Source organism: Salvelinus namaycush, chromosome 27, assembly GCF_016432855.1.
Source record: "Salvelinus namaycush isolate Seneca chromosome 27, SaNama_1.0, whole genome shotgun sequence".
Lineage (NCBI taxonomy): Eukaryota > Metazoa > Chordata > Actinopteri > Salmoniformes > Salmonidae > Salvelinus > Salvelinus namaycush.
The window spans coordinates 36,623,395-36,647,563 of NC_052333.1; positions in this window are offsets into that span (position 1 = coordinate 36,623,395).

A 24,169-nucleotide genomic window follows, 5' to 3' on the forward strand; every position below is an offset into this window, starting at 1 on the left:
CGCAGCGTGTGAAAATACATCTTCTCTTTATTATTAAGAAGAAAAACAAAACAAAACAACAAATAGACGAACGTGACGCTATATAAATGAACTAAGTGCACACATGCAACATAGAACATAGACACAGACAATTACCCACAAAACCCCAATGCCTATGACTGCCTTAAATATGGCTCTCAATCAGAGACAATGAACCACAGCTGCCTCTAATTGAGAACCAATCTAGGCAGCCATAGACATAACTAGACAACTACACTAGACACTACAAAAACACATACATTCCCCATGTCACACCCTGACCTAACTAAAAAACATAAAGAAAACAAAGAATACTAAGGCCAGGGCGTGACACTGTTCCTGCTCTCCTGTCTCTCGTCCACGTTGATACAAATCATAAATTGATAAGGTACTAAGATGTATATTGACTCCATTAAATCTAAGAAGTTATTGAAACTTTTTTATTCTTACTTATTCATAGACAAATTTTCAATGATGTATGAAATTGGAATTGTTCATCATCAACTGATAATACATAAATAATGAAGCAGGTTAATAGGTTAAACATTTCACTTTTAATTCCAATGTTTTTTTTTCAAGATACAACATTGTCATCTTTGGCGGTATAGATGGATTTTCAAGGAAGGTAAGTATATTATTTTATATGCATTTTGCATATTTCCTATCACCTAATGAACAACCACAATACCAGTCTGGTGTTAAGCTTTCTGTGCTGTATTGACGTATCCTGAAAATGACATCTGCTGCTTTAGATTGAAAGGTCATATCTCAGTTATTGTTTTCATATCTACAAGAAATAAGCTATTTTCAGCAGGACTGAACACAGTCAGCAAGATGGCAGACTGAACATAGCTATGTAGACCACTTCAAGATAAAAACGTGATATTCAACATCGGTAAGTTAGACTAAATAAACTCAGCAAAAAATGAAACAATCATTTTTCAGGACCCTGTCTTTCAAAGATAATTCATAAAAATCCAAATACTTCACAGATCTTCATTGTAAAGGGTTTAAACACTGTTTCCCTTGCTTGTTCAATGAACCATAAACAATTAATGAACATGCACCTGTTGAACGGTCGTTAAGACACTAACAGCATACAGACGGTAGGCAATTAAGGTCACAGTTATGGAAACGTAAGGACACAAAAGAGGCCTTTCTACTGACTCTGAAAAACACCAAAAGTAAGATGTCCAGGGTCCCTGCTTATCTGCGTGAACGTGCCATAGGCATGCTGCAAGGAGGCATGAGGACTGCAGATGTGGCCAGGGTAATATATTGCAACGTCCGTACTATGAGACACCTAAGACAGTGCTACAGGGAGACAGGACAGACAGCTGATCGTCCTCGCAGTGGCAGACCACGTGTAACAACACTTGCATAGGATTGGTACAGCCGAACATCACACCTGCGGGACAGGTACAAGATGGCAACAACAACTGCCCGAGTTACACCAGGAACGCACAATCCCTCCGTCAGTGCTCAGATTGTCCGCAATAGGCTGAGAGAGGCTGGACTGAGGGCTTGTAGGCCTGTTGTAGGCAGGTCCTCACCAGACATCACTGGCAACAACATCGCCTATGGGCACAAACCCACAGTCGCTGCACCAGACAGGACTAGCAAAAAGTGCTCTTCACTGACGAGTTGCGGTTTTCTCTCACCAGGGGTGATGGTCAGATTCGCGTTTATCGTCGAAGGAATGAGCGTTACACCGAGGCCTGTACTCTGGAGCGGGATTGATTTGGAGGTGGACGGTCCGTCATGGTCTGGGGTGGTGTGTCAAAAGCATCATCGCACTGAGCTTGTTGTCATTGCATCATCAGAGGGTGAAGGCTAGGGCCTTCCCTGCAGAAATGTCTGGGAACTTGCAGGTGCCTTGGTGGAAGATTGGGGTAACATCTCACAGCAAGAACTGGCAAATCTGGTGCAGTCCACGAGGAGGAAATGCTTCCTTAATACAGTACTTAATGCAGCTGGTAGCCACACCAGATACTGGCTGTTACTTTTGATTTTGACCCCCCACCTTTATTCAGGGACACATGATTCCATTTCTGTCATTCACATGTCTGTGGAACTTGTTCCGTTTATGTCTCAGTTGTTGAGTCTTATTAAGTTCATACAAATATTTACACATGTTATGTTTACTGAAAATAAATGTAGTTGACCATGAGAGAATGTTTCTTTTTTTGCTGAGTTTACTAGCACTACACAATCTGGTGGGTAATAACCTTCAATCTGGATAACACAAAACAAATCATAAGACTAGAGAAATATATCTCCAAATTTTGCAAAAACAAGCAGCACCCAAACATGATGTAGAGTAAGACAGGGGAACCTATTTCAAAACGAAAATGTGAGTCTTCTACAGACACAGACGATTTAATATTTTCACCACCGGGAATGGTAAAGGTCAAAACCGATCTGTTAAAATCAATAAATGACAAACTGGGTATACTTGAACTAGTTAGTAAGGATATACAAGAGTTAAAGGCAAAGCTCGATGAGTGATGAAAAAGCTGCAACATTGGAGAAAGACACAAACAAGCTAAAAGAGACAGTCAATGAGATTGAAACCGAAGTTAATGAACTTAAAAAGGAGAACATCGTTCTGAGAGAAGCCTTACTTGACATACAGACTAGATCCATGAGAATCTGGTACTTACAGGTATCCAAGAGAAAGGAGAAGTTCCTGAATCTGTAGTTAGAGTTCCTCCTTACAGTGGTTCAGGTCCCACGCAAAGCTATCGCAAAAATCCAACTCGAACGTGTACACTGCTGAGGGCAGAGAAATGAACGCCAAATTGTTGCCAAATATGCTTTCTTTAATTAAAGATAAAATAATGGTTCAAAGCCTGGTAAAATACTTTTTGGCATGAAAATAGGCATGAATGACCAGTTCCCGAAGGAATTTGCAGAACGGCATAAAGTTCTGTATCCAATTTTCGAGGAAAATAGATTGAAAGGGAAATGTGTAGCTCTCGTGGTCGATAAACTGTATATTGATAACCAGTTGTTCAGAGACACAAAGACCACTCCATGGCTATTTTAAAAACGAAAGTTCTCATGGAGGAGGCAAATAATGAAACACAATTCTAGCCCTGTTATGGATTGTAATAATACAGATTAAAAAATATATAGTTTTTCTATCTTCAAATATAACTAATTGTAAGGGGTGCGTGTTGGTGGCAGGGAAGTCAGGCGCAGGAGAACGAACTTGGTATAAACAGAGTTGTTTAATAAATACTGACAAAACTCCAAAACAACCAAAATGTACAAAACCCGTCGCACACCAACACTAAAATGCACATCACATACAAACAAAACAATCTCCGACAAGGACATGAGGGGAAACAGGGGGTTAAATACACAATATGTAATTGATGGGATTGGAACCAGGTGTGAAGGAAGATAAGACAAAACCAATGGAAAATGAAAAATGGATCAGTGATGGCTAGAAGGTTGGTGACGTCGACCGCCGAACACCGCCCGAACAAGGAGAGGGAGCGAAAATCGGGGGATGTTGTGACACTAATGAATTATACATATTATTTATTTATTGTCATCATGGTGGAACAGCATTTTAAAATAAATTATACATCTAATATATTAATTTATGGTTCTATATTGATGGAACGGTCCACAACCCTATACCCTAGACACCCACCTGAACAACCCAGATACTATATCTGTTTTATGGGCCTGCTGTAAACGGCCTGTATGCAGCCAAAATGTGGTCAGAGACCTTCTAGAGCAGCACCGCCCCCTCAAGATTCTGAGCCTGCTTGGCAGGGTTGGTCCTTTAAAGCCAAAGCCCCCTGATGGGAGAGCATAATATACAAGGAAATCCTCAAAGCTGCTAATGAGAACCTTAACGCTTAACGACCTTGTACCTAGCCTTGTACCTAGATTCTGGTGGGGTGCCACCACCCAGGCAGTGGCAGTGCTGGCAACACTAGCTGCAGTAACCCATGGGGAGGGGGGTCACACTTGGACATTCAGAGAGGGGGCATATTATTGTGACCCTGGTGGCACAAAATCAAAGGTCTGACTGCACAGAGATGCTTGGGAACATGGTCACTACGGGGGACCATGTTGTGGGTGTTTCAGAGCAAGGGGGTATATCTGACCTCCATCTAGGACGTGACAATGGTTAATCAAATCTCCCGATTTCTGCCCATTTTTTTGCGCAGTTATGCAGGCCTTCTCATACAGCTGCAACTGTATATGCATTTGTAAAGCCAGACCTTTCTTGAGTTGGGCTATGGGATGGTGCAACTTTTGAGAATCTGAGTCAATGGTTGTTGTGGGGAAAGGGGTTGAGTGTGTATGAGTGTGTGGGTGTGTGTATCCCACAACTGTTGTGAGGGAGTAAAATATGTTAGGGACAATATATGATGATTCATAATATTTGGCGGTTGATCTGTTTCTGTTTTGTGTGTGGCACAGTGGGCTCTTTTCGAAGGATGGGTCCCGGTCTCTCCGGGGCTATGGGATCCAGGGGTCGGGGTGGTCTGCCGGGTCACAACCAAAATTCAAAAGGGGTGATGATACTAACAGTAATTTTGATCCAAATGTGCAAATTCTCCAAACAGATCATCAAGGTAGAAGGATTATTTTAAATATGGTATTGGACAATAAACAGATATGGCTTATTAACCTATATGGTCCAAATAATGATGATCCAAGCTTTGAAACTGTATATAAGAATTTATCAACTCTACTAGTAACACTAGACTCTATTATTATGGTGGGAGATTTTAATACGGTTTCAAATCCCTCTATGGACCGTAAAGGAAATCACACTACAAACTATCACCCTTCAGGCACTTAAGGAAATCATGAATGTCATGGATATATTGGAATTAGTGGATATATGGAGGCTTAAATACCCTGACCTAGTAAGATATACATGGCGGAGGCTTAATCAAGCTAGTCGTCTTGATTACTTTCTTATTTCATTCTCTCTGGCACCAAAAGTTAAAGTGTTGATAGGGGACAGAATGCGGTCGGATCATCACTTAATTGGCATATATATTACTCTTACAGAATTTCCAAGTGTTCGAGGATATTAAAAATGTAATCGAAGCCTACTGGATGATAACTTTTTTGTGACTAAGACAGAATAATTTATAACTGACTTTTTCTGACATAACATAGGTACAGCAGATCCACTTATTGTATGGGGCACTTTTAAATGTGCCTTTAGAGGCCATGCAATTTAGTACTCATCTATAAAGCAATTTATGTCAAAAGAGTCCCAAAGATCAAAAAAAATTGAAGGACTAACAGTACAGTTAGAAAGCAATAAAACTGTACCATAGAGAAACAGAATACGTTTGAGGAAAAATAAATGGTGGAACTTAACCTCTCTTGGGTACATGAGACGTTAGCGTCCCACCTCTTCAACAGCCAGTGAAACTGCTGGGCGCCAAATTCAAAAAATGAAATACTCATTATAAAAATTCAGAAAACAAAATATATTTTACATAGGTTTAAAGATGAACTTCTTGTGAATCCAACCACGGTGTCAGATTTAAAAAATGCTTTACGGCGAAAGCATACCTTACGATTATTTGAGAACATAGCCCACTAGACAAATCATTACAAACAGTAACCAGCCAAGTAGAAGAGTTACACAAGTCAGAAATAGAGATAAAATTAATCCCTTACCTTTGATGATCTTCATATGGTTGCACTCAGCAGACATTCATTTACTCAATAAATGTTCCTTTTGTTCGATAAAGTCTCTTTATATCCAAAAACCGTTTTGTTTGCGCGTTTTCTTCAGTAATCCACAGGCTCAAACGCAGTCAAAACAGGAAGACAGAAAAATCAAAATTGTATCCGTAAAGTTCATAGAAACATGTCAAACGATGTTTATATTCAATCCTCAGGTTGTTTTTAGCCTAAATAATCAATAATATTTCAAACGGACAATAACGTTGTCAATTTAAAAGGTAAACAAGAAAGGCACTCTCTCGGTCTCGCGCATGAAAAAGCTCTGTGACACTTTAGGGTCCAGTCATTCAGACTGCTCTTACTTCCTAATTTTTCAGAATACAAGACTGAAACAATTTCTAAAGACTGTTGACATCTAGTGGAAGGCATAGAAACTGCAATTTGAGTCCTAAGTCAATGGATACTGTAATGGCATTGAATAGAAAACTACAAAACCACAAAAAAAACTACTTCCTGAATGGATTTTTCTCAGGTTTTTGCCTGCCAAATCAGTTATGTTATACTCACAGACACTATTTTAACAGTTTTGGAAACTTTAGAGTGATTTCTATCCAAATCCACCAGTTATATGCATATCATATCTTCTGGGTCCTAGAAGCAGGCAGTTTAATTTGGGCATGCATTTCATCCAAAATTCCGAATGCTGCCCCCTACCCTAGAGAAGTTTTAATCAAGAAAGATCCAGTGTAATATATTATAAAAATAAAGCAAACAGAATGGGAATTGGGGAAAAATGCACAAATATTTTTCAATCTTCAACATAGAAATGCTACCAATTTTTTTTAATTTAAACTTGTTACAAATGATGGAGTCACGCGTGATTCAACAAACGATATTTTGAAAGAGGAAGTAAAGTAATTTAAGAATAGGTTTTTGTTTCAGTCGCCTCCATCTCCACTAACCGAAGCTAATTGTATGGATTCTTTTCCTATTAATAATGTAAAATTAACACCTGTACTCACCTGAAGGCCAAATTACAGAGGAGGAACTTCTTGATGCAATTAAAGCCTTTAGGGCTGGGAAAATTCCAGGGCTGGATGGCATACCAGTGGAAGTATACCAAATGTTTTTATGATATACTCAGAGGACCATTATTAGCATGTTTTAACCACTCCTCTATAAATGGTAGATAATCGCACACGCAACAAGAAGGTTTGATTTCATTATTACTAAACAGGATCCAAGTGGTATATATAAAGATCCAGTCCATTAAAAAAATTTGAGGCCTCTTACACTTCAGTGTTGTGATGCAAAAATGTATTTATTATTACCATCGTTAGCTGTTAAAATTACATCTAACAATAATATAAAGGTGACATTGTATGCTGATGATTCATCCCTCCACAGCCTCATAGAGGATCTAGATACTTTTGCTAACCTCTCTGGATTAAAACCAAATTATGATAAGTATAATATTACGTATTGTCAAGCCCTGACCTTAGAGAGATGTTTTATTTCTCTATTTGGTTAGGTCAGGATGTGATTTGGGGTGGGCATTCTATGTTGTTTGTTTCTATGTTTTGGCCGGGTATGGTTCTCAATCAGGGACAGCTGTCTATCGTTGTCTCTTATTGGGAATCATACTTAGGCAGCATTTTTTCCTTTGTATTTTGTGGGCAGTTATCTTTGTTAGTGGCACTATAGCCCTAGTAAGCTTCACAGTCGTTTCTTTGTTTCTTGTTTTGTAGGTGACATTTACATAAATAAAGGAAAATGTACGCTCACAACGCTGCACCTTGGTCCGGTAATTTTTTCCCTGACAACGTTCGTGACAGATCTACCCACCACCAAAGGACAAAGCAGCGTGGCCAGGAGAGGCAGCCACGGGACGGTCGGCGGAGCCGAGGTTGGAACCAGAGCCAGTCGGGGAGAAGAAGGTGAACTTGGAGGGGAGTGAAGCAAAGACAGTTAAGGAGTTGATGGGGAGATTGGAGGAGAGAGTTAGGAGAGAGCTGTTGTGTTGGTGCATGAGGCACGACATTCGCCCTACAGAGCGTGTCCTCAGTTTAATGTCACCTGAGTCAGCTCTCCATACTCGTCCTGAGGTGCGTGCTAGCCGTCTGGTGAAGACTGTGCCAGCCCCACGCACCAGGTCTCCTGTGCGCCTCTCCAGCCCTGCACGTCTTGTGCCAGCTCTAGGCTGCAGACCTCCAGTGCGCCTCCACAGCCCGGTGAGTCCTGCGCCGGCACTGCGCACTGTGTCTCCGGTGCGCTGTGACAGCCCGGTTCGTCCTATGCCTGCGCTCCGTACGTGCCGGGCTAAAGTGGGCATTCAGCCAAGAGGAGCGGTGCAAGGTCTAAGCACCAGATCTCCAGTGCTCCCCCACAGCCCGGTTCGACCTGTGCCTGCACTCTGGAGGTGCCGGGCCAAAGTGGGCATTCAGCCTGGAAGAGTGGTGCCAAGGAGAAGCACCAGATCTCCAGCGCTCCCCCACAGCCCGGTTCCTCCTGTGCCTGCTCCACGGGTCATTCCGGAGCCTCCAGCGACGGTCCCCAGTCCGGAGCCTCCAGCGACGGTCCCCAGTCCGGAGCCTCCAGCGACTGTCCCCAGTCCGGAGCCTCCAGCGACGGTCCCCAGTCCGGGGCCTGCAACGAGGGTCCCCAGTCCGGGGCCTGCAACGAGGGTCCCCAGTACGAGGCCTGCAACGAGGGTCCCCAATCCGGGGCCTGCAACGAGGGTCCCCAGTCCGGGGCCTGCAGCGAGAGTCCCCAGTCCGGGGCCTGCAACGAGGGTCCCCGCACCAGAGGCGCCACCAAAGTGGGTGGAGCAAGAGTTGGAGCAGGGGCTACGTCCCGAGTCGGAGCCGCCACCGAGGGTAGATGCCCACCCGGACCCTCCCCTATAGGTTCAGGTTTGCGGCCGGGAGTCCGCACCTTTGGGGGGGGGGGGGGGGGGGGGTACTGTCACGCCCTGACCTTAGAGAGCCGTTGTATTTCTCTATTTGGTTAGGTCAGGGTGTGATTTGGGGTGGGCATTCTATGTTGTTTGTTTCTATGTTTTGGCCAGGTATGGTTCTCAATCAGGAACAGCTGTCTATCGTTGTCTATGATTGGGAATCATACTTAGGCAGCCTTTTTACCTTTGTATTTTGTGGATAGTTATCTTTGTTAGTGGCACTATAGCCCTAGTAAGCTTCACGGTCGTTTCTTTGTTTCTTGTTTTGTTTTGTTGGCGACATTTACATAAATAAAGGAAAATGTACGCTTACCACGCTGCACCTTGGTCCGGTCATTTCCACCCTGACGACGGCCGTGACACGTATTGGATCACAAAAAAAATTACTTTTACATTACCGTGTAGTTTACCAATAAAATTGTCTGACAGGGATGTGGACATACTCTGTATACATATCCCGAAAGACAGAAATGATCTCACTCCAATAAATGTTTATAGAAAGTTTTGCCTACACCTTGTGACCTGCTTTTCAGATTATATGAGCAAAAAATATTTCATTTTATTTGGAATGGCAAGCCAGACAAAATGAAAAGGGCCTACTTATATAACAAATATCAATTCGGAGGGCAGAAATTATTAAATATTAAAGCATTAGACCTATCACTAAAGGCATCGGTCATACAAAAGTTATACTTAAATCCTAAATGGTTCTCTTAGTAAGACTGTCTCACCCCATGTTCAAGAATGGCCTTTTTCCCTTTATTCAGATTACAACTGCTCACTTTTGGTTATTTGAAAACGGAATCTCCAAAATCTCCAAAATCTCGTTATTTTTTAAACAAGCCTTAGAAAGTTGGTTGCAATTTCAGTTTAATCCACCTGAAAAGACAGAACAAATAATACAAATATTATTCAAATATACTCATTGATAAAAAAAAAGCGTGTTTTTCTATAAAATGTTTAAAAAGGTATTTTTGTAAATTATATCATAAATAGGACTGATGGCATTATGTCACACATGCAGCTAACACAGACATATTGAAATGTCTGCTCTACCCAAAATTACAACCAATTAATTGCAGCATTTCCACAAAAATGGAAGAGGAAGTGGAAGGGGGAAAAAGTAAGGAACTTGTCTGTCGGCCCTGCATTAAAGACCATAATTGGTTAAAGAAAATTGTGTGATACTAATTTCATTTAAGGACCAAAAAATGTACAGCTGTGCCATATAAATTGCAAAATAGTTGGGAAGTTGGCAACTTCCTTCAAATCCCAATGTGAATTCAATAGGGCCTGGGTTGAAAATATACCAACCTCAGATTTCTCACTTCCTGTTTGGATTTCTTCTCAGGTTTTTGCCTGCCATATGAGTTCTGTTATACTCACAGACATCATTCAAACAGTTTTAGAAACTTCAGAGTGTTTTCTATCCAAAAATAATAATAATATGCATATATTAGCAACTGAGACTGAGGAGCAGGCCGTTTTACTCTGGGCACCCTTCATCCAAGCTACTCAATACTGCCCCTGCAGCCATAAGAAGTTAAACATTCTTATTACCTCACTTTCTCTTTCTCGTTTATTTCTTCTTTTCGTTCCTTTGTCATTTGGTTTATGTTTTTTTTATTAGAGTTTCCATCTCCTCACACACAGAGACATCCAGTGTTCCTTCTACTGGCCATTTGGTATTCATTTTCTTTGTGCGTTTCTCCCATTTCACTGATGTTTTTATTATTTATTTTTTGCATAGGCCTAGCCTTTAGGATTTCTACCGGTGTTCGTGTCACTCCCTGACCTCAGAGAGCCTTTTTATTTCTCTATTTGGTTAGGTCAGGGTGTGATTTGGGTGGGCATTCTAGTTTTCTATTTCTTTGTTGGCCGGGTATGGTTCCCAATCAGAAGCAGCTGTTTATCGTTGTCTCTGATTGGGAATCATACTTAGGCAGCCTGTTTTCCACCGTAGGTTGTGGGATCTTGTTTTTGCACAGTTGCTGTATAGCCCTAAAGAACTTTACGTTCGTTTAAATTTTGTTGTTTGTCGGTGTTTCAGTATTACATTTTCATGAACACTTTCCACGCTGCGCTTGGGTCCAATCATTTCGACGAGCGTAACAGTTCTACTCATTTTATCGCTTGTTATTCCTTATTTATTATATTCTATCTTATTGTTAGTTAATATTCTTATTTCTAGTTTAGCTATCTACCGTTTCTGCACTTTTTCCTATTTTTACTGTGCTATTCACCTATTTAAAACCAATCTCTCTCTCACTAGCATGTGATATACACTACGTTTAGCTATGTTTCTCTGTACTTTATACCAGTATATACTTTTATAAGTCTTACTTAACACTTGTTAATAATTCCTATGTATGCAAGGATAATTATTAAACATACTATTTCATTAAGCTCCTATTTTTTACACATTTCCATTACTCATTCATATATCATTTGCATTCCCCCTTCCCAGTGAGGACCAGCTGCGCCCCTACAATCAAGCCACACTCTAGTGGTGTTACAGGAAGGTTGCGCAATCCCCCTCACTAAGGGCAGGCAACTTTCTTGCACACCTATTCACATATTTCCTAAAACGACCTGCAAATTCAGTTATATCCCTGATACACTTCCACAACACAGAGAGACGTTATTATACAGGATTTATTCACCTATTTAAACAAACCCTCACCACCCTGGGTAAAGGCGTCATCATAAGCTATACACTTACCCAAGCAGACCTCCCTATTCGGAGGGGTATCGTAAATGACCCACCCATTCAGACCTTCGCTATTCTTTTTTATTTTTTTATTTTACATTTTACCCCCTTTTTCTCCCCAATTTCGTGGTATCCAATTGTTAGTAGTTACTATCTTGTCTCATCGCTACAATTCCCGTACGGGCTCGGGAGAGACGAAGGTCGAGAGCCATGTGTCCCCCGAAACACAACCCAACCAAGCCGCACTGCTTCTTAACACAGCGCGCATCCAACCCGGTAGCCAGCCGCACCAATGTGTCGGAGGAAACACCGTACACCTAGCGACCTGGTCAGAGTGCACTGCGCCCGGCCCGCCACAGTAGTCGCTAGTGCGCAATGAGACAAGGATATCCCTACCGGCCAAACCCTCCTTAACCCGGAAGACGCTAGGCCAATTGTGCGTCGCCCCATGGACCTCCCGGTCGTGGCCGGCAGCGACAGAGCTTGGGCTCGAACCCAGAGTCTCTGGTGGCACAGCTAGCACTGTGATGCAGTGCCTTAGACCACTTCGCCACCCGGGAGGCCGACCTTCGCTATTCTTAGCAAAGCGGTAGCCATGGGATTTTGTTTCTATGATAAAAATCGGGTCAAAGTTCTATCATAAGCTATACACCTACCCAAGCAGACCTCCCTATTTGGAGCGGTATCGTAGGTGACCCACCCGTTCAGACCTTCGCTATTCTTAGCAAAGCGGTAGCCACGGGATATTGTTTCTATTTGCGTTGACAATATGCAGAGGCAGCCGGCACCCCAGATGGGACCAGGCAGACCAGCCAGCCAGGGCAAACAGATGCACCGAACCAGACTAGACAAGTTCCCCAGATGAACGGTCTGGTGAGAGGGACTACCTGAATGACACACCCGACTCGGACCACCTTATCAAGTTGAATGGGTTGTGTTTTCGCACAGACCCAGACATATGCGCCCTGCCGGATAGAATCAGACAAGACAATTCCTACTCAAACAGGCCACCCATGCGAGTTAAATGGACAATCTGAACAGAGCAAGTGAACAGCCCCACCCAACTGAGACACCCGACACCCACAAGGCACACACAACTCCCAATACATATATCCCCCACATATACCTATAAATAACTATTTTAACCCACCAAAGCTTTTTACTCAGCATGCGTGCAGGTACTGAATTTAAAAGTTCCTAGTATCATTCAGTTCGTTTAGAATTTGGAGAGACCTAGTTGGTGCTTCTATCACTGAGACAGGATTTCCGAAGCAAATCACACAAACATTCAACTATATGTAAGAACAAAGCTTACCTGATAATAGTTGTGCGGCCACCCGTTTGTGAGATTCGCCCAGAAGATCCGTCGTCAGCTACAGAAGTGTCACCGTCTTCTGGTCCCTTTTCTCAACTCCTGGCAAGCTCGCCATTTATGTTGTGGAAATATTGAGTCAAATATTTGCACCGATACCGGAACTTGTCGATCCAGTTAGACTTTGTTACAAAGTAACAGAGCCGAGCAATTCCATGGAACCACTGACTTTCTTATCACAGAGCTCTGTCTTTATAGTTTTCCTTCTTTACATCACAAATATAGTCATTCCCTCCCATGTATATGAACATCTCCCCTTGGCTTTGTGCCACCATTATCCTTATGACCTGTTCAGGTTACACCACTTAGCCCTGATGATATTCTATGTGGCTCCGAACAGACTGGTCCTTGTTTAGCTTAGTTCATCCTACACCACCTAATAATAGTATGGGCATTGGAAAATTACTAGGCGACCGGAGACTCTTCAACATGGGTACTTGAGAACCACCAAGGAGCTGGATTTTCCACCCATATGAGGATTTTTCACCCACGGTTATTGCAGGAATTAATTTCACTGCTACAGACAGACAGATCTCACATGTCAGACCTGCCCATCAAAAATGGTTCTGTACATTAAAATGTCACAGGTAAGAAAATGTGTCAGCCAGGGAATTGGAAAGATGTAGTAATTGTTTAAACCAAGCTATTGGTAACTTAACTCTTAACTCTGCTTGAACTGCGCTGTTGGTTAAGGGCTTGTAAATAAGCATTCATGGTAAAGTCTACACTTGTTGTATTCGGCGCATGTGACAAATACATTTTGATTTGATTGGAAATGTAGGGTCATACCTCATCTCTGGCTGTACTCTCATTGCCATAGTGGCAGTGTGTTTTGTGTGTGTCTGTCAGAGTGTAAATGAGTTCAACCTCGTCTTGCCCTAGAAAAGCAGGTCGTATGCCATCCAAAGTACTAGGCCTACTTTTAAAATGTTTCAATTGCACTAACAATTCGCTTCACTAAAGCACAAACCACACACCACAATGCATGCAATCAAAACATCCCCTAACGCACCAGATGTTCCCTTAGTGTAATCTTCTTAGGTATATTCTCATACATTTGCTCCAACCAACTAGTTATGTATATTCAGTTCCCTATAACTAGTCTGGCCTTCACCCATCCCTCCATCTGTGTGGGGAGCCTTCATTATGATAAAGGCTTAAGGAGTATACGGGATGCAGCTAATCTCCCAATCCCTGCCATACAGTGAGGTGACAGCGAGGATGGCTGTGTTAGATAGGAGCATATCTGGCGTAATGAAACTGGGTGCAAGACGAGGGGCCCCAGTGGACAGCGTGTGATGAAGAGAGAGCAGAGGGGAAGTTTTCAAATGAGCTCAAGAATAGAGATAAGGGGGCCTCGGATTATTCCAGCTGCCTAGCTGATGACCTGCTCCCAGGAAGGAAACGTTTTAGCATAAAGACTCTATCCCAACTGCACACAGCCCTATGTCATAACTGTGTTCCCCCACTCTCTTACTGAGACTGGTTTAGTTTGTGTGTGTGGGGCAATTATCATTAGTTGCTGGAGATGGAGCAGCAACCCAACCTCAGACTGGGGCGAGAGGCACAGAGAGAGATGGTGGGATAGGAGGGGGGCAGAAATAGGTGTACTTTGGGATATCTATGTAGCAAACCAATCAGTGTAATGTTAAATTGCTGTGCATGATTATTTAATGAATCAATACTACCATGCATTTCATTGATGCTTATCAGCATAATCATACAGTATTTTAAATTCAGAGTTCCTTTATTTTTGGTTGTCGTAAATTTCCTTGTGAAAATGGTATAGTAGCAGTATTATTTTCACTTTAAGACTGCTACTGTACTCTGCCAATCTCTGCCACTGCATCTTGTATAGCAATTCAAATGAGAGGCATACCAATATGGCTATTGATTCAGACAACATGATTCCTCCAGAAATTTTGGATTTGAATAACTGTGACTCGATTCAGGACATGCCGAAAGATGAGTTTGGATTGATCTGCCGTGTAGCACGCTTCTGTCTATAACATGAGCTGTATGTGTAAGTAATCCTTACTAACGCAGCTTTTTGTAAGAGATCATGAACAACTGCATTAGTGTTGCTAATACTCTCCACTTTCTGGAGGACTGAGTTTGGAAATCAGTGGAATGCCTGGTGGAAGTAGAGTATGATAGATAAGGAGATGGAGAAAATGTTTCCGTTTGATTGCAAATAATGCGGAGGGAGTCAAAAAAAGAACACACAGAAGAAGGCTGTTGTATAAAACACCTGTCTCCGGATTACATCTTCAAACTAAGGGCAACCATGGCATCCGTGACAGAGATTGGGACGAGTTCATCCATTTATACGGGTAAACGAGTCTAGCTAGCTACAGTTTCAGAAAGTCGTTTTCATTTCAAGTTAAAGTGTACTGTTAGCTAACTAGCTAACGTTAGCTGGCTGGCTCACTAGCTAACGTTATGTGTATGATCTGCGTAGTAATATTAATTGTATCTCAGTGCCAATTGCATTGCTAGTTATAGCCTAATGTTAGCTAGCTAGCTACCAATGAACCTAGCTAGTTGGTTACCTTTAGCTACCTGCAGGTTCATGCAGGGTAGTAACATTATGAGTTGGGATTATGGTTCATTGTTTAGCTAGCTCGCTACATGTCTAAACAAAAGACACTATGCAAGTAACCATTTCACTGTACCATTTACACCTTCTGTATCCTGTGCATGTGACAAATAAACATAGATTTTATTTGATATTGTGTGTGTTTACCAAAGACGGTAATGTGAAGAACAACATGACCTGCACCAAAGTCAAATTAGGATATAACGGTAGACCAACGAGACAGTGTCCAAGTTCTAAAATTCTCCAGTAGAATGCCCTGCTTTTTTCCCATCACACTCACAACCGTAAGCTATTTCCTGTAATTAGCTCACCATTAACTTGTAAATAATTATCTTGTGGGTTTATTTTCCTGTAATAACGAATACAAATTAGCTAAAGTTAAGACGTTGTCAGCTATATGATATGGTCATTGTTTGAAATGGCTAGCCAGCTAACTTAACGTTAGATAGCTAGCTAACTGTAGCGGGGTGCGTAATTGGCGGCAGAGAAGTCAGGCGCAGGAGAGCAGAACTGGGTAATAACCGGAGATTTATTAAGCAAAACCAACGGCTTCCAGAACAACAAGATAAATGGGCACAAAAATAACCCGTTGTGCACTCACGGGAACGTGCACAAGCACTAAAATAAACAATCAAACACAAAGACACGGGGGGGAACAGAGGGTTAAAAACACAATACAAGTAATTGAGGGAATTGAAACCAGGAGTGAGGAAAAACAAGACAAAACACATGTAAAATGAAAAATGGATTGATGATGGCTAGAAGACCGGCGACGCTGACCGCCGACCGAACAAGGAGAGGACCCGACTTCGGCGGAAGTCGTGACAGTACCCCCCCTTGACACGCCACTCCAGCAGTGTGCCGACGCCGGCCTCGGGGACGACCCGGAGGGCGAGGCACAGGGTGATCCGGACGGAGACGGTGGAACTCCCGCAGCATTGAAGGGTCCAACACGTCCTCCACCGGAACCCAGCACCTCTCCTCCGGACCGTACCACTCCCACTCCACGAGGTACTGAAGGCCCCTCGTCCGACGCCTCGGATCCAGTATAGAGCGAACGGAGTACGCCGGGGCACCCTCGATGTCCAGAGGGGGCGGAGGAACCTCCCGCACCTCAGACTCCTGGAGCAGGTCAACCACCACCGGCCTTTAACTTCTTGACGCACGGATCCCTTTAGCGGGATCATTTTTGTAAACAACCGCTGAATTGCAGAGCGCCAAAATAAATAAAAAATACTACAAATATTTATAATCATGAAATCACAAGTGAAATATACCAAAACACAGCTTAGCTTGTTGTTAATCCACCTATCGTGTCAGATTTTGAAAATATGCTTTACAGCTAAAGCAATCCAAGCATTTGTGAGTTTATCAATCACTAGACAAAACAGTAAGAACAGCTAGCCGCAAATTAGCTTGGTCACGAAAGTCAGAAAAGCAATAAAATGAATCGCTTACCTTTGATGATCTTCGGATGTTTGCACTCCCAGTTACACAATAAATGTTATTTTTGTTCGATAAAGATTATTTTTATAACCAAAAACCTCCATTTGGTTTCCGCGTTATGTTCAGAAAACCACAGGCTCTCTCCACCTGCCCATTACTCTCGGGATGAAACCCCGAGGTAAGGCTGATCGAGACCCCCAGACGTTCCATGAACGCCTTCCAGACCCTCGAAGTGAACTGGGGACCTTGATCAGACACTATATCCTCAGGCACCCCGTAGTGTCGGAAGACGTGCGTAAACAAGGCCTCCGCAATCTGTAGGGCCGTAGGGAGACTGGGTAGTGGGAGGAGACGGCAGGACTTAGAGAACCGATCCACAACAACCAGGATCGTGTTGTTTCCCTGTGAGGGGGGGAGGTCGGTAAGAAAATCCACCGACAGGTGCGACCAAGGCCACTGTGGAACGGATAAGGGGTGTAGCTTCCCTCTGGGCAGGTGCCTAGGAGCCTTACACTGGGCGCACACCGTGCAGGAGGAAACCTAAACCCTCACATCCTTGGCCAAGGTAGGCCACCTGTACTTTCCAACCAACAGCGCACCGTCCGACCGATCCCAGAATGAAAAGAGGAGGGTGAGGTGTGGGCCCAATAGATCAACCGGTCACGGTCAGCAGACGGAACGTACAGACGCCCAGCGGGACACTGGAGGGGAGCGGACTCTGCACGTAACGCCTGCTCAATGTCCACGTCCAGCTCCCACACTACCGGCGCCACCAGGCAGGAGACCGGGAGTATGGGAGTGCGATCCATGGGCTGCTCCTCTGTGTCATACAGTCGGGACAGTGCGTCTCCCTTCACGTTTTGGGAACCTGGTCTGTAGGAAAGGGAAAAAACTAAACGGGTGAAAAACATGGCCCACCTTGCCTGGCAAGGGTTCAGTCTCCTCGCTGCCCGGATGTACTCCAGATTGTGGTGGTCAGTCCAGATGAGAAAAGGGTGTTAAGCCCCCTCAAGCCAATGTCTCCACGCCTTCAGAGCCTTGACGACAGCCAACAGCTCCCGGTCCCCCACGTCATAGTTTTGCTCCACCGGGCTGAGCTTCTTCGAGGAGAAGGCACAGGGGCGGAGCTTCGGTAATGTACCCGAGCACTGAGAGAGCACGGCTCCTATCCCAGCCTCGGACGCGTCCACCTCCACTATGAACGCCAATGAGGGATCCGGATGGGACAGCACGGGAGCAGAGGTAAACAGAGCCCTCAGGTGACCAAAAGCCCTGTCCGCCTCAGCCGACCACTGCAAACGTACAGGTCCCCCCTTCAGCAGTGAGGTAATGGGAGCCGCTACCTGACCAAAACCCCGGATTAACCTCCGGTAGTAATTGGCCGACTCCGTGGTGGGAGTCGGCCAATTACGCACGGCTGAAATGCGGTCACTCTCCATCTGTAACGATTCTCGTTCGTGGAAGGAGAGGAGGACCAAAATGCAGCGTGGTAAGTGTTCGTCATATTTTAATATCAAACTGAACACTACACAAAATAACAACGATAAGAAAAAACTAACTAACGTTAGCTAGTGAGCCAGCCAACTAACGTTAGCTAGCTAACAGTACACTTGAAATGAAACCACTTTCTGTCAAAATTACAAATGTGTAATATCTGAAAATGTAACTAGCTAGACTATCTTACCCGTATACATCATGGATGGATGCGTCTCCCTGTCACGGATGCCATGGTTGCCCTTAGTTTGAAGATGTAATCCGAAGACAGGTGTTTTCTCCATCTCCTTAGCTATCATACATCAATTCCACTGATTTCAAAACTCCAGAAACTCCTCCAGAAAGTGGAGAGCAACAATTATGGAGATATACTACTCAATAGATAAAAACATTTAAAGCTGCGTTAGACAGGATTACCTACACATACTGACCAGCTCAAATAGACAGAAGCGTGCTATATGGCAGACTAATCCGAACTCATCGCTCAGCATTTCCAGCTCACTCATTATCTCAGCCAATCATGGCTAGCAGGAAGGTTGCTCCCTTTTTCTGTGGCTAAACCAACTAGGCTCGTAATTTAACAATTTTACTTGTATTTACAGATGGCATACAAGTTTTTATTAAGGCACATGAAAGTTCAGATGTTCCAGAAGGCATTTCTGGCAAAAAAACGCATTATAATAATAAAAACAAGTTTACATTTAAACGGCTCTCTGGGAAGTAGTGACGCACGACATGCCTCTGGTGGCATGTCTTGTGGGCTATGCATGGGTGTCTGAGTGGGTGTTAGTCGTTTAAACAGACAGCTCGGTGCTTTCAACATGTTAATACCTCTCACAAATACAGGTAGTGATGATGTCAACCTCTCCTCTACTTTGAGCCAGGAGAGTTTGACGATCTGTGATCGTTTTGTTTGTCTTGTGTAGTTTCTTAATCATTGTACCTAAACTGTATGTGTAAACATGTATACGCAGGGCCCGGCTGTAAAAGAGACCTTGGTCCCAGTCTGTGTTCCTTGTTGAAATAAAGGTATAATATTATTGTTTGTTCTCTGTGTACATCCAAGGGCCATGCTGCCTTTTTCTGAGCCATTGCAATTTTCCTAAGTCCCTCTTTGTGGCACCTGACCACACGACTGAACAGTAGTCCAGGTGCGAAACCTCGAGCATCTAGGACAAGGGGGAGGGGCAAAGAATGGGCAATTCAATCCGGCCCGCGAGACATAAAAAATATATATATACACTACCGTTCAAAAGTTTGGAGTCACTTCGAAATGTCCTTGTTTTTGAAATAAAAGCAAATTTTTTTGTTCATTAAAATAACATAAAATCAATCAGAAATACAGTGTAGACATTGGTTAATGTTGTAAATGACTATTGTAGCTAGAAAGAACACATTTTCAATGGAATATCTACATAGGCGTACAGAGGCCCATTATCAGCAACCATCACTCCTATGTTCCAATAATACGTTGTGTTAGCTAATCCAAGTTTATAATTTTAAAAGGCTAATTGATCATTAGAAAACCCTTTTGCAATTATGTTAGCACAGCTGAAAACTGTTGTCCTGATTAAAGAAGCAATAAAACTGGCCTTCTTTGGACTAGTTGAGTATCTGGAGCATCAGCATTTGTGGGTTCGATAACAGGCTCAAAATGGCCAGAAACAAATAACTTTCTTCTGAAACTCGTCAGTCTATTCTTGTTCAGAGAATTGAAGGCTATTCCATGCGAGAAATTGCCAAGACACGGAAGATCTCGTACAACGCTGTGTACTACTCCCTTCACAGAACAGTTGCACTGTGTACTACTCCCTTCACAGAACAGCACAAACTGGCTCTAACCAGAATAGAAAGAGGAGTGGGAGTCCCCGGTGCACAACTGAGCAAGAGGACAAGTACGTTAGAGTGTCTAGTTTGAGAAACAGATGCCTCACAAGTCCTCAACTGGCAGATTCATTCAATTGTACCCGCAAAACACCAGTCTCAACGTCAACATTGAAGAGGCGACTCTGGGATGCTGGCCTTCTAGGCAGAGTTCCTCTGTTCAGTGTATGTGTTCTTTAGCCATCTTAATCTTTTCTTCTTTTGGCCAGTCTGAGATATGGCTTTTTCTTTGCAACTCTGCCTATTGTCACCGATAATGTCAAAAGCCACAGTGAAGTCTAACAGAACAGCCTCCACAATCATTTTATCATCAGTTTCCCTCAGCCAATCGTCAGTCATTTGTGTTAGTGCTGTGCTTGTTGAATGTTCTTCCCTATAAGCCTACTGAAAGTCTGTTGTCAATTTGTTTACTATAAAATAGCATTGTATCTGGTCAAAAAAATACTTTCTCCAAAAGTTTACTAAGGGTTGGTAACAGGCTGATTGATAGGCTATTTGAGTCAGTAAAAGGGGCTCTAGTGTAGCGGAATTACTTTTGCTTCCCTCCAGGCTTGAGGGCACACATTTTCTAGTAGATATGGCAAATAGGTAATGTGTTTACATATTACAGCAAATCAATGAATGTATATCAAAATGTTGGTCTTTGATATCGCTTCCACTTCTATAGGCCTTAAAACCTCTTATGGCTGAGATCGGCTAAGATCCCGTTAACGGGATCGATCTGACAACAGCCAGTGAAAGTGCAGGGCGCCAAATTCAAACTACAGAAATCTCAATTAAAATTCCTCAAACATACAAGTATTTCACACCATTTTAAAGATAAACTTGTTGTTAATCAAACCACATTGTCCGATTTCAAAAAGGCTTTACGACGAAAGCACACCAAACGATTATGTTAGGTCAGTACCTAGTCACAGAAAAACACAGCCATTTTTCCAGCAAAAGAGAGGAGTCACAAAAAGCAGAAATAGAGATTAAATGAATCACTAACCTTTGATGATCTTCATCAGATGACACTCATAGGACTTCATGTTACACAATACATGTATGTTTTGTTTGATAAAGTGCATATTTATATCCAAAAATCTCAGTTTACATTGGCGCGTTACGTTCAGTAATGTTTTGCTTCCAAAACATCCGGTGATTTTGCAGAGAGCCACATCAATTTACAGAAATAGTCATCGTAAACTTTAATATAAGATACAAGTGTTATGCACAGAATTAGAGATATACTTCTCCTTAATGCAACGGCTGTGTCAGATTTTTTTTAAACTTTACGGAAAAAGCACACCATGCAATAATCTGAGTACAGCGCTCAGACAACAAAACCATGTTGGAGTCAACAGAAGTCAGAAATAGCGTTATAAATATTCACTTACCTTTGATGATCTTCATCAGAATGCACTCCCAGGAATCCCAGTTCGACAATAAATGTTTGATTTGTTCGATAAAGTACATAATTTATGTCCAAATACCTCCTTTTTGTTCGCGTGTTTAGCCCAGTAATCCAAATTCCTGAGGCGCGAGCAGACGAAAAGTCCAAAAGTTCCATTACAGTCCGCAGAAACATGTGTTAGGATGTTTTTATCATAAATCTTCAATAATGTTTCAACCGGAGAATTCCTTTGTCTTCAGAAATGCAATGGAACGCAAGCTAACTCTCACTCGCCTGGTCAGCTCATGGCACTCTGCCAGACCCCTGACTCAAAGAGCCCTCATTCCCTCATCCTTCACAGTAGAAGCATCAAACAAGGTTCTAAAGACTGTTGACATCTAGTGGAAGCCTTAGGAAGTGCAATATGACCAATATCCCACTGTATATTCGATAGGCGATGAGTTGAAAAACTACAAACCTCAGATTTCCAACTTCCTGGTTGGATTTCTTCTCAGGTTTTTGCCTGCCATATGAGTTCTGTTATACTCACAGACATCATTCAAACAGTTTTAGAAACGTCAGCGTGTTTTCTATCCAAATATACTAATCATATGCATATCTTAGCTTCTGGGACTAAGTAGCAGGCAGTTTACTCTGGGCACCTTATTCATCCAAGCTACTCAATACTGCCCCCAGCCATAAGAAGGTAACAAAGGCTTCCAAACTAGCAGTGATTACAGGGCAAACAGACCAAAAGACATGGCAAATACTCGCTCATTAAAAGTTTGAGACTTGCCACCACTTCAATCTGTCCCCTATAAACATTTCGCCAGAGATGGCACAGACAGAAATGGCCGGTCTGCTTCTAGCTCCTAAGCAACTTTGCAGTATTTAGTTTTTTGTGTGTTATTCCTTACATTATTAGCTATTAACGTTTTTTGTGTTATTACAAACAAATCAAAATAACTTTTGGATATCAGAGCGGCAGTAACTCACCAGCATTACGACCAGGAATATGACTTTCCCAAATTGGATCCTTCGTTCATACCCCCCAGGGCAATTTAATTTATCCCATAGGCTGCTCCAAGACGCCGCCAAGTGCCAAGTGCACACCATCCACCGCTTCCAAGTATATTACTCACTAATGTTCAGTCTCTCGATAATAAAGTAGACCAGCTCAGGGTGAGGATCTCCTTCCAGAGAGACAACAGGGACCGTAACATACTCTGTTTCACAGAATCATGGCTCTCTCCAGACATACTGTCCTCGTCCATACAGCCAGCTGGGTTCTCAGTACATCACGCAGACAGGAATAAATAACTATCCGGGAAGAAAGGCTGTTGTGCATGTTTCATGATTAACTACTCATGGTGTGATTGTGATAACCTACAGAAACTCAAGTCCTTTTGTTCACCCAATCTAGAATACCTCACAATTAAATTACCTTCCAAGAGAATTCTCTTTGGTTATAGTCACAGCCGTGTATATTCCCCCTCAAGCCAACACCACAAAGGCCCTCAAGGAACTACACTGGACTTTATGCAAACTGGCAACCACATATCCTGAGGAGGCATTTATTTTAGCTGGGGATTTTAACAGAGCAAATTTGAGGAAAACACACTCTTCTATCAACACATTAACTGTAGTACTCGCGCTGGAAAAACACTGGACTGCTACTTCCCCTTCTGGGATGCCTACAAGGCCCTCCCCCGCCCTCTCTTCAGCAAATCAGATCACGACTCCATTTTGCTCCTCCCTTCCTATAGGCAGAAACTCAAACAGGAAGTACCCGTGCTAAGGTCTAGCATGAACCACCGCATGTAACCATGGGAAGGTGACTGGGAATATGGTCGAATAGAAATAGTACTATACAAATAGTTTAGTTATTCCCTACGTAAGACAATCAAACAGGCAAAACGTCAGTACAGAGACAAATCTGAGTCGCAATTCAACAGCTATGACACGAGACGTATGTGGCAGGGTCTACAGACAATCACGGATTACAATGGGAAAACCAGCCACATCGCGGACACTGACGTCTTGCTTCCGGGACAAGCTAAACACCTTCTTCGCCCGCTTTGAGGATAACACAGTGTCACCGACGTAGCCCGCTCCCAAGGACTGGAGGCTCTCATTCTCCATGACCAACATGAGTAAGACATTTTAAGCATGTTTCGCAAAGGCTGCCGGCCCAGAGGGCATCCCTAGCAGCATCCTCAGAGCATGCGCAGACCAGCTGGCTGGTGTGTTTACAGACATATTCAATCTCTACCTATCCCAGTCTGCTGTCCTCACTTGCTTCAAGATGTCCACCATTGTTCCTGTACCCAAGAAAGCAAAGGTGACGGAACTAAATGACTATCGCCCCATAGCACTCACTTCTGTCATGATGCAGTGCTTTGAGAGGCTAGATAAGGATCATATCACCTCTACCTTACCTGACACCCTAGACCCACTTCAATTTGCTTACCACCCCAATAGATCCACAGACGATGCAATCGCCATCGCACTGCACAAGACCCTATTCCATCTGGACAAGAGGAATACATATGTAAGAATGCTGTTCATTGACTATAGCTCAGCCTTCAACACCATAGTACCCTCCAAGCTCATCATTAAGCTCGGGTCCTGTGCAA